The 16,552-nt window shown below is 39.3% G+C and overlaps 1 pseudogene; it reads right to left on the minus strand.

The window, feature by feature from the left end:
- Nucleotides 1–573: 573 nt before the first annotated feature.
- On the minus strand, nt 574–14,033 carry LOC126621849 (protein WHAT'S THIS FACTOR 9, mitochondrial-like; annotated as a pseudogene).
- Nucleotides 14,034–16,552: the final 2,519 nt, after the last annotated feature.

The following is a 16,552-nucleotide window of genomic DNA, read 5'->3' on the forward strand; positions in this document are numbered from 1 at the left end:
TGGAGTAAAGATGGATGAGAAAAATTTGAACTTGTTACCTATTTTGGGCACTTTTGATTCGGTTGATGGATGATTCTCCATTGCTCGCGTGTAGGAAACCTGGTGTGTCTCGAGGGCAATTCTGTCCTGCTCACCTAAAAACCCACGTGTCGCATCTTGATTATTTTTGGCTCCAGAACTGTCACATGTCTCTCTAAAATATGATTTGCACAGAAAAAAAACCCCTAGAAGATTCTAACTGTCATCTTCTGCTATCTGGTCCTAAAGAAAATATTCATTCTCGAGCAAAGACAACAGAGAGGTGAGTTTCTGGATTGCAGATTCATTCAAGTTTCTTTGAAAGGAAAATCCAGCTCAAAGGAAGAAACTAGTTGATTGACAATAGAGCAAACTGTGTACTCTCTTTTAAAAACACCTATGCATGCAGACATCCAAGTGTGAAGTTATACTCAATCACAAAATCATTAAACAGGTAAAGGTAACTATAAATTTCCAACTCATAACAAGTGAAGATTTAGAGCTTGAGACAAACCTATAAAAAATGTCATTGCAGAATAATTAGTTGAATCTTCTCTAAGCACTAGCCTTCTTTTCTGGTAATGACCTCCCCTTGCTTTGAGAGAAATTCGATCTTGCTCTTGAAATCTGATGGATATTATGTCTCAAATGAGTTTGTCCTCCTCTAGAAGTTTCCAAAGAGACGGTATCCCCGCTCTTACCAGAGTGTTGTCGACCAGCCCTATCAGATTTCCTAGCTCTTCTTCTGTCCGACCTTCCTCTTTCAGCATTTCTGGAAGGTGTTGTCACATTAAAAGCAGAGTTCCTAGCTCGTCTTCCATTCGACCTTCCTCTTTCAGCATTTCTGAAATGTGCTTTCTCATGACAATTAGATTTCTTAGCTCTTTGTCCTTTATTATTGATAGCATTTTGTTTAACGCTTGTCTCACTCTGATATTCATCTTCTTCATCACTATCATTGTCGACATCATCATACTCAACTTCACCATCAGGTGAATCACACAACTCCCCTTCCTGCTGGTCCTCAGTTTCATCATCCTCTTCTTCTTTGTCGTCTTGTTTAACATGAATTACCTTCTTGTTTTTTTTAGTACTTTTACTTGGCATGCTGATCGTTTTACTATCTTCCTTTAATGTGTTCATAAGGTGAATATACTAGCTTCTCATATTCGTTACTGGATTATCTTCAACAATCACACCCCTTTTATACCCCTATCTCAAAACAACAATATAAGTTCCCATCTTGTTTGACAAATAAAATATACCAATGTGAGTGTGTAATGCTTGCTTAAACCTCGACCGAAGTCCCAAATGCTCGCCAAGACACAAGATCTTCTCTCTGTTTGTCTTCTTCGGAACCAAGATATCCAGATACTCGTGTAGAACAACGATCGCCCACTTATCTGATTTGTCACTATTTGTGAAACTCCGTCCCAGATTTAGTGTATTTTCATGTTGCCAGATTTATAAAATTACCATTGTACCCTTGAGTTGACTTCCATTGACTGTCTCATCGAAACGCGTAATCTTAATTTAATTAATTTATTCGTATCGTACTCATCGTTACGAACGCATAGGCGCAAAAGGATTCAAATTCGGATGTATAACAAAGATTCTACGTTCGAACCATCGAACGTTTTTGGATATTTTCTTCTTTCTCTCTCTCTCCCATCACTTTCTCTTTTTCTCTCTTTAAGCTCTCCCGTGCCCTTTCTCTGCGATCTCCCTTGTCTCTGTCTCTGAGTTCACTCTCATAATAACACTGACCCAAAGACTCAAGGCTTGGACGTTGGACGTCGAAACCTCAGGCAAAACTCGATACTTCAACCTTGACAGTCACAGTGCACCCTTCCCCTATGAACTCCAATGACTTTTAAAACTGTTTCGACATTGGTAAGCTTCTAGAAACCCTTGGGATGTGTTTTAAGGTTAGATCGAAGCTTGTTTTAAGTTGTACATATGTGTTACATGCAGAAATAGCTCGGAGTAGGCTTTTCCTAGTTTTTCGGCCAAATCACGACGATTGAGCCATCATGCAAGGTACTATTCTCTTCATCTCGTTGAGTACTATAACTTTCATTCTTGAATCACTCGATTTGGTTGAGTATTGAAGAAGTTATGAGCGTTTGAAAACTTGCCCAAAAACAGGCAACATGTGGCCTGAAACTAGGTTGACCCAAACCTTTAACCCGGATCCAAACCCATCCCAAAAACTGGCTCAAACCTTTGGGCGGGGCTACCAAGCCCAAACCTAATTACCCAACCCAATTACCCAGCCTAATTGCCTAAGCCCAAACCCACTAAGCCTAAACCCAAACTCAAACTAAACCAGCCCTAAACCCATAACCGAGTCAGCGCGTGGGCAAATGTCTTGGCTGGCGAGTGGAGCACATGCACTTCCACCAGAGGTACTGTTCTCCGTCGCCATCCACGGCGGCAACCACAGCGACGCCGACGACTTTTTCGACCAACTTTCCGGTGACCCAACTTGGTGTATGGCGGCGCGTAGGGGTACCCAAGGTCTCCCCTTATGTTCTTCGACGTCCTGAATCCGTTTATGACGTTCGTTTTCTGAAATTCAACTACTATGGTAGAGTTTTATTAATTGTGACCCTTTATGTGCTTAGGTGTGTTTATTAGGGGCGCTTCCATCCTTCCCATTTTGCATGGCTCTTCGACGATGAAGTATCTGTGAATGGATCCCTTCTAAAATGCATATTTTACTATTAGAAATGCATACTTGAAAAACATGATTTAATGGCTACATTTTATGAAACCTTTATGAGTAAATTGGTTTTACGCTTGATGAAATATCATGATTTATCGAATTTGCATTCTTTGTTGTATATATGATTTATGATTATATACATACTTATGAATGTGGTTTTATGATATGATGTTTGAGCTATTGAGCTCCGATGACATATATATATATATATATATATATATATATATATGTATTTTTTGGAAAGATTATGTTCATGATTTTATGTGCTTATTTAGTATTTATCCATACTATGAGCCTACAGGCGATTGATACTTATATTTGGCTTCTGTCGAGTGATGTAGTAGCTTTAATCGGAAGATATTTATATTTGGCTTAAGTCATGTAATGTAGTGGCTTCGGTCGGAAGATACTTATATTTGGCTTCGGTCCGGTGATGTAGTGGCTTCGGTTGATTATATAACACTACTAAGCACATTATATACGATATATGTTTTATGAAAGGTGTTATGGCATGCTAGGTTTTTGGAAAACCTATTACATATTATACTATTGAATTTTCATAAACTTTGGGAGTTAGTACGTTGATGAATAACTATTTTAGTATTACTTATATATCAACTTGGTCCACTCATGTTTTGTTTTGCTCCCCTTCAGGACCTAGGAACGAGGCATATGATCCGAGCTACGAGGCATTCCCATACCAATGACGTTGGGTCATTCCCTTTGCTTGGACATTATTGTAATATCACTTTCTATTACAATTCTGCTTGTATTCCGAATTAGTAGTATGCTCTGAACATGTCATGCATCATCACTATTATTTTATTGGCAGTTGAACTTATTATATTATTTTTTATAAGATTGTATTTGAATATTACATTGCATAGTTATGCACGAAATTTATATGCATATTTTACATGTTCTCGGCATATGCATTCATAAAATGGCTTGCGTCACCCTCCGGTGTTGGCCAGCACGTGGCTATCTCGTTGTCCTTCGGACACCAGGATCGAGGCATGTTAAATTGGTATCAGAGCATATTTAGGATTTCATTTTTCCATTTCGTAATCATAATCTTTCCAATAGTTAAAATCTTTCGTCATTCTAAATCTTGTTTGCCTCCTATCAACATCATGGATCTTTCTAGTGGAAAAGTGCCTTGTTGACCTCGTTCTGGTTTAATGGGTGAGATTCAGCAGTTGACCTCTGCTCTGCGAAATGCTTTTCCTGGTCGTAATGGGTCGAGTCGTACCTATATAGAGATTGCTCGAAGTCATGGCGTTACCGAGTTGAATGTGGTTAGAGCCTGTGAGGAGGCAGAGGATTGGCTAGAAAAGATGAAGGATACTCTAGAGGGTATGAAATACCCACCGACGGAGTAGGCGAATACAGTTGGTTACTTCATTCATGGTAAAATGAGATATTGGTGGATATCAATGACGGACTCTCACCTTCGTAACTCTATGATGACCTGGGCTACGTTCAGGAGACTTTTCAGCATACACTTTTTGAGCCCCGGGTATCAACTGAAAAGAGACAGGAATTTCTATATTTTCGCCAAGGTAACTTGAGTATCACGGAGTTTGATAACACATTTCGACGGTTGTCGAGACACCACAATAAAACCTATGGGAACCCTCAGGAGATGATGGTACAGCTGGGGATTACTATGAACAATGACATCTATGAGCTTTTGGCACCATAAAGGTATGCATCCTACGAGGAGATGATTGAGACGGCTTTAAGGGTCGAACAAATAAGGTAGAACAGACTTAACCAAAACCAGCACCAAAACCAGAATCAACCTTGGAACCAGAATCAGTAGGGTCGTGGATTCCGATCTAGGAGCATGAGGGAGCCTTCTAATTTTTCTTCTTCCTTCGGCCCTAGACACTCTCAATCGTTGAAACAACAAGGTCAGTGTTCAAGATCTTCCAATAAGGGCTTAGGCAGTGAGTCATCAAGGTGATATTTCAGCCATTTTAATCCAGTAGTTGCGGATTGCGAGCGTTATGGTAGGCGTCACCAGGGTGATTGCCTTGCTTATGTAGGCCCATGTTTCAGGTCTAGTGGTGCTAGACACCAGGTCTGTGATTGCCCTTCGGCATGTCTATAGGAGAATTATGCTTTAAGTTTAAATTACGGTTGAATTAATAATCCAGCTGCTCAGAGCGATGATGGGAGTAGCAATCCGAGTACTCAGTTTTCTACTTAAAGACAGCCGCAGTATTCTAGAATATCTTCGGGTAGTCGTGCTCAAGGGAGCCGAGCAGGCTGCAATAGCCAGGGTGCTAGGACTTGTGACGGCCATAGCAGGAGTTCGGGATGTCAGGCCCATGGCATATCAACGCCATGACTCAGCAGGAGGCGGAGTATGATCCTAGAGTTATTACTGGTATGTTACTTATTTTTGGTAATTGGGCTTATGTTTTGATTGATCCGGGTTCTACTTATTCATTTATATCTCCACAATTTGCATGGGTTGTGAATTCGCAATCCACATCACTCGATTTTGATATGTTCATACAATTGCCACCTAAAGATCTATTTTGTGCATAGTGGAAGTTTAGTGATTGCCCGGTTATTGTTGAAGGGGAAATCATTGAGACCAATTTGATTCCCTTCAAACTTGTGGAGTTTGATATCATTCTGGGAATGGATTGGCTATCTAAGCATAATGTTTATGTTGGACGTAGAGATAAATTTGTGACATTTGATCGGCCTGGACAATTAGCGATCATGTTTCAGGATGAGTAACAGATCCTTTAGAATAGTATTATTTCCGCCATCAGAACGACGAAGTTACTACAGAAAGGTTGTGTAGGATTCTTAGTTCACGTGGTCACACAAGGTGAACCTTCTCTGTGTGCTGGAGATGTTTTCTAGTGGTAAATGAATTCATCGATGTATTTCTTGAGGATTTACCAGGGTTACCAACTGCGAGGGAAATCAAATTCATCATTGATTTACTTCCAGGCACCAACCCCATTTCCTTAGCACCATACCAAATGACACCAGCTGAGTTTAGGGAGTTGAATATTCAACTTCAGGAGCTCATGGATAAAGGCTACATCCAGCCCAGCATGTCTTCCTTTGGCCCTCCTGGATGGGTCGATGAGATTCTACATCGACCACAGGCAGCTTAATCAGGTAACAGTGAAGAACCGTTATCCCCTACCTCGGATTGATGACTTGTTTGATCAACTAAGGGGTGCTCAGGTATTCTCTAAGATCGACCTTCGTTTAGGTTACCATCAGTTGCTGATCCAAAATGAAGATGTACCGAAGACTGCTTTTCGCACTAAGTATGGACATTATGAATTCCGTGTCATGCCCTTTGGGTTAACCGATGCACCTATAGCTTTTATAAATTTGTTGAATAGACTTTTAAGACCGTATCTTAATCGGTTTGTGATTATGTTCATTGATGACATCTTGATCTACTCCAAGAGCAATGTTGAGCACATGAAACATTTGAAGTTGGTGTTGGAAAGGTTAAGGAAACATCAGCTATATGCGAAGTTTAGTTAGTGTCAGTTTTGGCTAGACTATATCAATTTCCTCGGGCATGTGGTTTCCGCTGAGGGAATTTGTACAAACCCTCGAAGATTTCTGCTGTGTCTATGTGGGAAATCTTGAAGAATGTTACTGAACTGCGGAGTTTTCTGGGACTGGCTAGCTATTACGGATGTTTTGTGCAAGACTTCTTGGTGATTTCCCTGCCTCTTACTAAATTGACCCAGAAAGGTGTCAAATTTAACTGGGATGAGAATTGTGAACGGAGTTTTTAGGAGCTTAAGCAGCGTCTTACTCATGCCCGCATCCTTGCTCGTCTTGACGATAGTGGTGAGTTTGAAATCTACAGTGATGCATCTTGGTCGGGTTTGGGTTGTGTTATGATACAGCATGGGAAAGTCATCGCCTATGCTTCCAGGCAACTCAAAACTCACGAGCCACTCATGATCTGGAGCAATGGTCTTTGCTTTAAAAATATGGCAACATTACTTTTATGGCAAGAAGTGCGACATCTTTATAGATCACGAGAGTTTGAAGTATGTCTTTACGTAAAAGGAGTTGAATTTAAGGCAGAGAAGATGGATAGAACTCATTAGTGACTACGATTGCACTACTGAGTATTATCCTGGTCACACCAACGTCATACCGGATGCACTTAGCCGGAAATCCTACGGACAGCTTGCTTCCTTTCGAGCTATCCATGTTCCGCTACTGTTTTCTCTTCGAGAAACCGATGTTGCAGTGATGTAACAACAAATCCTGGAAATTTACGGAACGAAAAGGCAGTGTTGTAATTTCATTTTGGTTATGGGATATTTGTTTAAAATTTTGGTTTTGGGTCTTAATAAGTGTGCCCAAAAGAGGCCCACCTTTGGCCTGTGTCCCATTGGCCCAATTGCTCTCTCTCTTTCACCTTTCTTGTGTCTCTAACTCTCTCACTCTCTCCCCATCTGCAAGTTATCTTTCTCATCTTTGTCACTCACCCACACACACACCCACACACCTACATCCCACAGACCACTAACCATCTTCATACCACACGAGTGCAAAAGCACTACAAACATCATGACTGGACAGCCACCTCTTGAACCCAACCTTGTGCCATCGAGTCGAAAAGCTCTGGCGAGGTGATGTAGTTTTCAGACGAAGGTAAGTGTCCATAACCACCAAAATCTTCGTGGATGAGGTTCTATTATACAATTCTAATGTTTCGTAGGGATTTTGGTGACTTTTGACACAAAAATAGCTCGGGGAAACTAATTCCCCAGATTCCAGCGAATACCTAGTGATTTCAAGCCCTTTTCCAGCCAACTTAGGCCATGATCGAGGAAACCAAAGGTGTGGTTCGATTCCTTGTCTCTCAGGCTTTAATTTGATATATGGAATGACTAGGTTTGGTTGAGTTTCAAGATCGTTTGAAGCTCGATAATTTCCCTGCCAAAAATCCGGCCTTCTTCCTTGTTGGGTCTGAAGACCCACGAATCTATCCATTTCGACCCGAACCGTGAACTGAAAATCGGATCCATGTAAACAGTCCATGTCAAGGCCCAAACCCATTAGCCCAATGTTATAACCCAGCCCAAGCCTAATTTAGGTCCAAATTCATGAACCCATTTACCCAAGCCCAATTCCTTAACCTTAGCTCAAGCCCAATCCTTAAACTTGGCCTAACCCTTGGCCCTTTAGCCTAACCTGGTCCATCCCTTCAAGCCCAAAACCGACGTTGACCCAACCCGATTGACTCAACCCATTTGACCATTGAATTTCAGTCAACGATGACCATTGACTTTGATTGTTGACCGTTGACTAGTCAACGTTGACTTTTGTTGACTTTTTCAGGTTTTGGTCGGGACCTTTCCTAGGCTAATTTTGACGTCCTGAATCTGTTTCCGACGTCTTTTTTCCCAAATTCAATTGTTGTAATAGAGTTTTATTAATTGGATCCTTTATGTGCTTAGGTGCATTTATGTGCCGTTTCCATCTTCACTAGTTTGCGTGGCTCTTCGGCGGCGGAGTATTTGTGAGTGGACCCCTTCCAAAATACATGTTTTAATAGTAGAAATGCATACATGAAAAGCATGATTTAATGGTTACGTTTTATGAGTAAATTAGATTTACACTTTATGATTATCATGATTTACCGAGAATATTTTGGAATATCATACTTTATCGAATTTATGTTCTTGGTAGTATATATGATGGATGACTATATACTATTTATGAACACGTTTTTACACTCTTTGTAGTATATATGATGGATGATTATATACTATGAAGATATTTTGAGATATATGTACTTATGTTGGAAATATTATATTCAATGTTTTTGTGCGTATCTAGTGGTCATTATTTTGCCTACGGGCAATGAACTTATATATGGCTTTGGCAGGGCGTATGACACTAATATATGATACCATTATTTAGCACACATTATATGATATATGTTTTATGAAAGGTTTTATGGCATGCAAGGGTTTTAGGAAAACCTATTACATATTATACTATTGAGTTTTCATAAAACTTTGGGGGTTAGTACGTTATTGAATAACTGCTTTAGTACTATATATATATATATATATATATATATATATATATAAACTTGGTCCACTCATGTTTGTTTTACGCGCCTCAAGACATAGAATCGAGGCATACAATCCCGGCATCAAGGCATTCTGCATCGGTATCTTCGAGTCCTCTCGGTGTAAGACCCATCTTTTTGTTCATTCAATTTTATATTATTTCTTTTTAGTATTCTAGATTAGTTGTATGCTTTGAACACGTTCCTCATTTGCATATTAATTATATTTAAATTTATGAGTCTTATTTATACTTATTGGTTCTCTTGCATATTAGTATGGCTTCGTCACCTTCGGGTGTCAGCCAGCACGTGCCAACCCGGGTGTTTAGAGGATATTGAGGTTGAGCGTGTCAAGTGACGCCAGATTCACAAGGAGCATTGTTGGCACATTTCCAAATTAGGCATGTTTTGGTGGATTTGGTTCGAGAAGCTTAAAAGCCTGATCAGCAGTGTGCAAACTTAAAGGAACAGGTGCACAATCGTAAAAGGCGAGATTTGAAGATCCGGAGAGATGGAGCCTTGATGATGGGAAACATGTTGTTTGTGCTTAAGGATAACGAAGTGGTGAAGAAGGAAATTCTAGACGAAGCCCACATTTCGGTGTATGTCATGCATTCGAGGAATACAAAATTGTATCACACTATCTGTCCATTCTACTACTAGTATGGGATGAAACAGGATGTAGCCGAGTATGTGAAGAGATGTATTAATTGCCAGCAGGTGAAGGTGGACAGATAGAGACCTAAGGGGCTAATGTAGAATCTCTCTATACCAGCGTGAAAGTGGGAAGACATCACAATGGATTTCGTGTATGGTTTGCCAAGCATGCAGTTGAGGTTTGATGGCATTTAGATGATTGTGGATTGACTTACCAAGACTGCTCATTTTTTACTTGTTCGACAGACTTACACGTTAGAGAAGTTAGCACAACTGTTTATCGATAATATTGTTAAACTTCACGGTGTACCCATCACCATCGTTTCAGACAGAGATCCAAGATTCACCTCTAAATTTGGAGAGTGTTCCATGATGCCATGAATACTCAGTTGTTGTACAGCACTGTTTGTCATCCACAGACCGATGGTCAATCTGATAGGATAATTCAGACTTTGAAGGACATGTTAAAGGTGTCTGTTCTCTAGTGGAAGGATAGTTGGGATAACAATTTACCTTTGATCGAGTTTTCCTACAACAATAGTTACCACTCTAGTATCAGCATGGCACCGTTCGAAGTACTTTATGGGAAGGCGTACCGGACACCGTTATGTTGGACTAAGGTCAATGAGGTGTTAGTTGGACCAAAAAGTATCGACACCATTAATGCTAACATTTAGTTTATTGAGATGAATTTGAAGACGACACAACATCTATAGAAGAGCATCACGGACCGACATTCCAAGGATCGTGAGTATGAGATTAGTGACTTTATCTTTCTGAAGTTGTCGCCCTGGAAGGGTGTGGTTCGTTTTGGTAAGCGAGGGAAGTTGAGTCCTTGATTTGCCGGTCCTTACATAATCACAAAAAGAATTGGTACGGTTGCTTATAGATTGGATCTACCACCATAGTTGTCGCAGATTCACGACGTATTTCATGTTTCCATGCTTCGGAAGTACGTACCAGATCCCTCTCATGTTATTCACCCAGAACCATTAGAGGTGAGTCAGGATGCGAGCTATGTTAAGGAACCAGTGGTGATCATCGACTAACAGGATAAAACTCTGAAGAACAAAGTCATTTCGTTAGTAAAGGTGTTGTGGAGGAACCATGCAATCGAGGAAGCGACGTGGGAAACGAAAGAAGTGATGAGGAGTTAGTATCCGTACTTATTTATTTGAGATTGTAATTTCAGGGACAAAATTCTTTTAAAGGGGTAAATTGTGAAAACCCGTCCTAGATTTAGTGTATTTTCATATTGTCGAATTTATAAAATTACCATTATACCCTTGAGTTGACTTCCGTTGACCGTCTCGTTGAAATGTGTAGTCTTAATTTAATTAATTTATTCATATCGTACTTATCGTTATGAACGTGTAGGCGTGAACGGATTCAAATTCGGATGTATAACGAAGATTTTATGTTCGAACCGTTGAACGTTTTCGGATATTTTGTGTTTCGTCTTATGCATTCTTAAATTACGAAACAACGGGACCCATTTGGGATTTTTGTCCCCTTAACCTTACCCTATCCGGATACCCCTCCCTACCCTTCCAGATTTTCCTATTTCCCTTTTAGGATATTTTTTTTATCTCTCTCTCCCCTATCGCTTTCTCTCTTTAAGCTCTCATGTGCCCTTTCTTTGAGATCTCCCTTCTCTTACTCTCTCTAAGTTCACTCTTATAACAACACTGACCCCAAGACTTAAGGCTTAGACGTTGGACCTCAAAACCCCAGGCCAAACTTGATACTTTAACTGTGATAGTCACGGTGCACCCACCCTCGACGAACTCTGACAACTTTTGAAAACTTTTCTGACATTAGTAAACTTCTAGAAACCCTTGGGATGTGTTTTAAGGTTAGATCAAAACTTGTTTTAAGTTATACATACGTGTTAAACGCAGAAATAGCTCGGAGTAGCCTTTTTTCCAGTTTTTCAGCGTGCACCACAATTTTCGAGGCATTTTTTGGCCAAACCACATCGAGTTAACCATCGTTCAAGATACCATTCTCTTCATCTCGTTCAGTACTACAACTTTTATATTTTAATCACTCGATTTGATTGAGTATCGAAGAAGTTATGAGTATTTGAAAACTTGCCCAGAAACCTGCCCACCTATGGCCTGAAACTAGGTTGACCCAAACCCTTAACCCAGATCTAAACCCATCCTAGAAACCAGCCCAAACCTTTGGGCGGGCTACCAAGCCCAATCCCAATTACCCAACCTAATTACCTAGCCTAATTGCCCAAGCCCTAACCGAAACTTAAACTGAACCGTCCCCAAATCCAGAACCTATTCGGCGCGTGGGCCTCACATGGTTGCATGTCTTAGCTGGCGACTTTTCCCGCCAACTTTTCGGCAACCCAACTCGAAGCATGGCTGTCCAGGCCGTCGCCCCGTGGTGGCGCGTGAGGGCTGATGCGGCGGCGTGTAGGGGTAACCGAGTTTTTCGACGTTCTGAATCCGTTTATGATGTCTATTTTCTAAAATTCAATCGTTATGGTAAAGTTTTAGTAATTGGACCCTTTATGTGCTTAGGTGCGTTTATTAGCAACATTTTTGTCCTTCCTATTTCGCACGGCTCTTGGACGACAGAGTATTTATGAGTGGACCCCTTCTAAAATGCATATTTTACTATTGGAAATGCATATATGAAAAACATGATTTAATGGCTACATTTTATTAAACGTTTATGAGTAAATTGGTTTTACGAGTGATGAAATATCATGATTTATCGAATTTACATTTTTTGTTGTATATATGATTTATGATTATATACATACTTATGAATGTGGTTTTATGATATGATGTTTGAGCTATTGAGCTCCAATGACATATATATATATATATATATATATATATATATATTGGAAAGATTATGTTCATGATTTTATGTGCTTACTTAGTGGTTATCGATACTATGAGCCTACGGGCGATTAATACTTATGTTTGGCTTCGGTTGGATGATGTAGTGGCTTATATATATATATATATATATATATATATATATATATATATATATATATATTGGAAAGATTATGTTCATGATTTTATGTGCTTACTTAGTGGTTATCGATACTATGAGCCTACGGGCGATTAATACTTATGTTTGGCTTCGGTTGGATGATGTAGTGGCTTCGATTGATTATGATAACACTACTAAGCACATTATATACAATATATGTTTTTTGAAAGGTGTTATGGCATGCTAGGGTTTTCGGAAAACCTATTACATATTATACTATTGAGTTTTCATAAACTTTGGGGGTTAGTACGTTGATGAATAACTGTTTCAGTATTACTTATATATCAACTTGGTTCACTCATATTTTGTTTTGTGCCCCCTCAAGACCTAGGAACAAGGCATACAATCCGAGCTACAAGGCATTCCCATACCAGTGACGTTGGGTCCTTCCCTTCACTTGGACATTCTTGTAATAGCACTTTCTGTTACACCTTCCACTTTTATTCCGAATTAGTAGTATGCTCTGAACATGTAATGCATCATCACTATTAGTTGAACTTATTATATTATTTTTTATAAGATTGTATTTGAATATTACACTGCGTAGTTATGTACGAAATTTATATGCATGTTTTACATGTTATCGGCATATGCATTAATAAAATGGCTTGCATCACCCTCGGGTGTCGGTCAACAAGTGGTCATCCCGTTGTCCTTAAGATATAGGATTGGGGCGTGTCACTATTAGACGAAAGATGAGCTGCATTTTCATTTGGAGATACATAAGGCAACTTCTGCCGCTCATCAATCCACTTCTTGAACTTCTTATCCATCTCAAAACCTCTTAAAAACTCCATAGGAAAAACAATTTGATTCTCCTCCTTAGAAGCAGGATCCCCACTCATTGCTTTCTTCTTCCTAGCAGAAGCTTTCTTCTCCATTGCTAAAGCCTTATTTTGTGTAACTGAACTTGCGAATACATTTCTCCAATACACCAACTCCAAATCCCACAAACCTTCGGACCAAGAAGCTGAACCTTTGCGAGCTATAACATTGAAATAGTCCGGATACTAAGGGACTAATGTTTTTTCAAAATCACGAGTAAGACCCAGATGCCATTTCAAGCGATCATTGACATTTAGCGGCAATTTATTGGTTCTTACTAGCATTAGGAGCTTCAAAATCCGGTCAGTGACGTCCTGCTTGTAAATCTCACTTAAGCACTTGGGGAGTGAGCCGGACATGGGGGTGGACTGCAACGCCGTCTGGTAGAAATTCCTTGAAAATCGAAGGCTATTTACGGATGAATTCGATGGAGCGGGTGGGTATTTTTGGGCGATGGATGGAAATGGGGAGAGATTTGGACGGCTCTAATTTGATGAAGTTCTTAATGTTGATCAATGGCTTGAGGTTCTTCTCCCTCTCGACGGCATGGTCGAGGCCTCGGTCTCTGACCCATTTTATGGTGGTGGCGTTGACGAAGAAGGTTCTGTGGAGGGTGTGGCGGTGGTGGGAGGCCTGAGTATGTGGTTTTGGAAGAGAACGGCGGAATGCGGTGTAAGTTGGAGACATTTGGCTCCTCTCTTCCATTTGGTGAGGGTTTAAGTAAATGAGTCCTCATTGGTATGTACCTATTTTTACTGACCACTGATGGGCCAGTAAAATTTTAACACCTATAAATTAAATATTCTCTCGTTGTACCATATGTAGATGGGGTGTAGCGACCAATTTGAGAAAAGATCTTCTCTGGATCTCCCCTACCAAAGCCTACCAATCAATTAATCCGGCTTTTTAAAATTTGATCCAACGGTTACAAATAGGGGACCCCTTAAAAAGATAATAAATTTAGCCGTTGAATCAAATTTCAAGGATCCGGATTAATTGATTGGTGGGATTTAATGGGAGAGATCCGGAGAGGATCTCTTCCCGTCCAACTTAGTGATACTCTTCTTAAAAGTTAGGTATGCCCATCATTTCGTACAATCAAAATGAATGTTGATGAAGCTTGGTTCAAGGTGTAGGGTCGTGGTGGATATGGATGGGTGGGAAAAGATTATGCAGGTATCATTTAAGGAGCAGGCAACAATGGAGACCTGCCATATGAATTTAGTTTAATGGCAGAAGCTAAAGCGATACGAGTGGCAGTGTTGGCTTGTATTTATAAGGGCTTTGAGGTGGTTCAGATAGAATTAGACTCCAAATGTCTAGTGGAAATCCTTACAAAAAAAAATCAACTTGATGTTGTGATTGAAGGCATCCTCTATGATGTTTAGTGTTTGAAACAACATTTGATAGGTTCGTTTTCATACCTATCTTTAGTGCTTTTTGAACTTAATTCTTGTGTCGTATCCTATGTTTTCCTTTGCTTTTCATTAATTTGTTTACATTTGTATTCTCAGGCAAGAAAATTGAAATTAAAGCTAAAAGAGTATTATTGGGATTCAAAAACATTTTCCACCCTGGAAGCAGAGGTTTGCTGTGCAGATTAGTCAAGTCGGAAGATTAAACTGTACTTCCTTGGAGGGAACCAGATGTTGAACCTTATATGCTTGGAAATCTATGGATGTATAATTTCTGGAGAATTTTACGGTTCGCGATTCCGAGTTTTACATAAGATGTTATTGCTATTTTGGTGCAAACAGTGCAGAAAGAAGATTTTCCGCGAATTTGCGAATATTGTCGAGAGTTTGGAGATTTAGTAGCATCCAAAGCACAAGAAGGGACACCACTTTAAATGGAGGAGTCCTTAGGTATTCTAACTTGATCATAAAAGGTGGAAGATGCACAAGATTAAAAAACGGCTCAGATAAATGCTATTAACCTATTCTCATTCCTCCGTTTTTTCTCCATTTATCAAGTTGTTTATGAGTTTTAAAGTTGCTATTTTATTGTTGGACATGAGTAACTAAACTCTTTGTAGTTAGGGCTTAGTACGAAGCCCTAGACATGATACTTGCTTTGTAATAATATAATTCCAGTTTATAATTCTCAATTTTTGGATGAATGCTTACTTTACTGTTATAATGGATGCCTATGACTTGTTTCTGATTGATCACCTTATAAATCTTGTCTTGGGTTATTAATGTTGTGATTATATGATGATCGACATATCTATCATATTTTCTTTGGCAGCTATTGATTATGATAAGAAGTGATCAAATGAATGAAGTAACATCTAGAATTCTTAGTAATATACGACATATTCTAAGGTTCTTGTGATATTCATATTCTCTTTCAACTTAATGGATTCTATTTCGTTAACTTGAGTGAACGTCATGCTAGGTTGTTTGATAGAATACTTGTAATGAGCTAAACGACATGCACTTTACATATCTTAGAGAGAATCGATATAACATAATCTACATGCCATGGATGTGTTATGAATGTCTTCATTCCATTTGCTGGAAATTGTAAGTTGGTATTATAATGTTGGTTGATGAATGTTTAGTCATGGATTACATGCTCTAACTTTGACTCATATCTCATTTTAAAATCCATTCTTAATTTTTTTTATTTTTTTAATTAAAATCTCTGTTTAGTACCAATTCAAAACCAAATCAAATCTTTTTAAATGTGTGTGTGCTTGTTGAGTTGCAAAGTAATAAACAATACCCTTGCTTGCTTACTATACCATTAACATCTTTGTGCACTTGCAAGGTTAAGGCTTAGAAACTTTAGTAATCTTTTAGGTTGCTAAAGTGGCTAACAACAATTGAGGTTAGTAGAATTTATCTTCGCTCCTCGTGTTTGTAACAAGGCAGCGCATCTAGTAGCTTCTTTTATTGCCCATAATTGGGATAGTCTTGAGCCAGAATGGCTATTTAATATTTGGCTTTGGATGTAAACATTTTCATTCGAATATAATAAAATTTTATTCTTTTGGAAAAAAAAAATTAAATATTCTCTCATACTCTTGCTAAGCTTGTAACCAAACACTCACTTTCTTCCTCACATAGACATTGCCAAAGATCCACAAACTCCTCCCCTCCTCCAACTACTACCTTTCGTCAATCCCACCCCGTCTCCTCCTCCAACCTCCACTTCCGTCTCCTATTGATTCTAATCTCATCTCCTCCTCCAAGCACTATATT

The sequence above is a fragment of the Malus sylvestris genome, chromosome 5 (genome assembly GCF_916048215.2).
Source record: "Malus sylvestris chromosome 5, drMalSylv7.2, whole genome shotgun sequence".
In the NCBI taxonomy this organism is placed as follows: domain Eukaryota; kingdom Viridiplantae; phylum Streptophyta; class Magnoliopsida; order Rosales; family Rosaceae; genus Malus; species Malus sylvestris.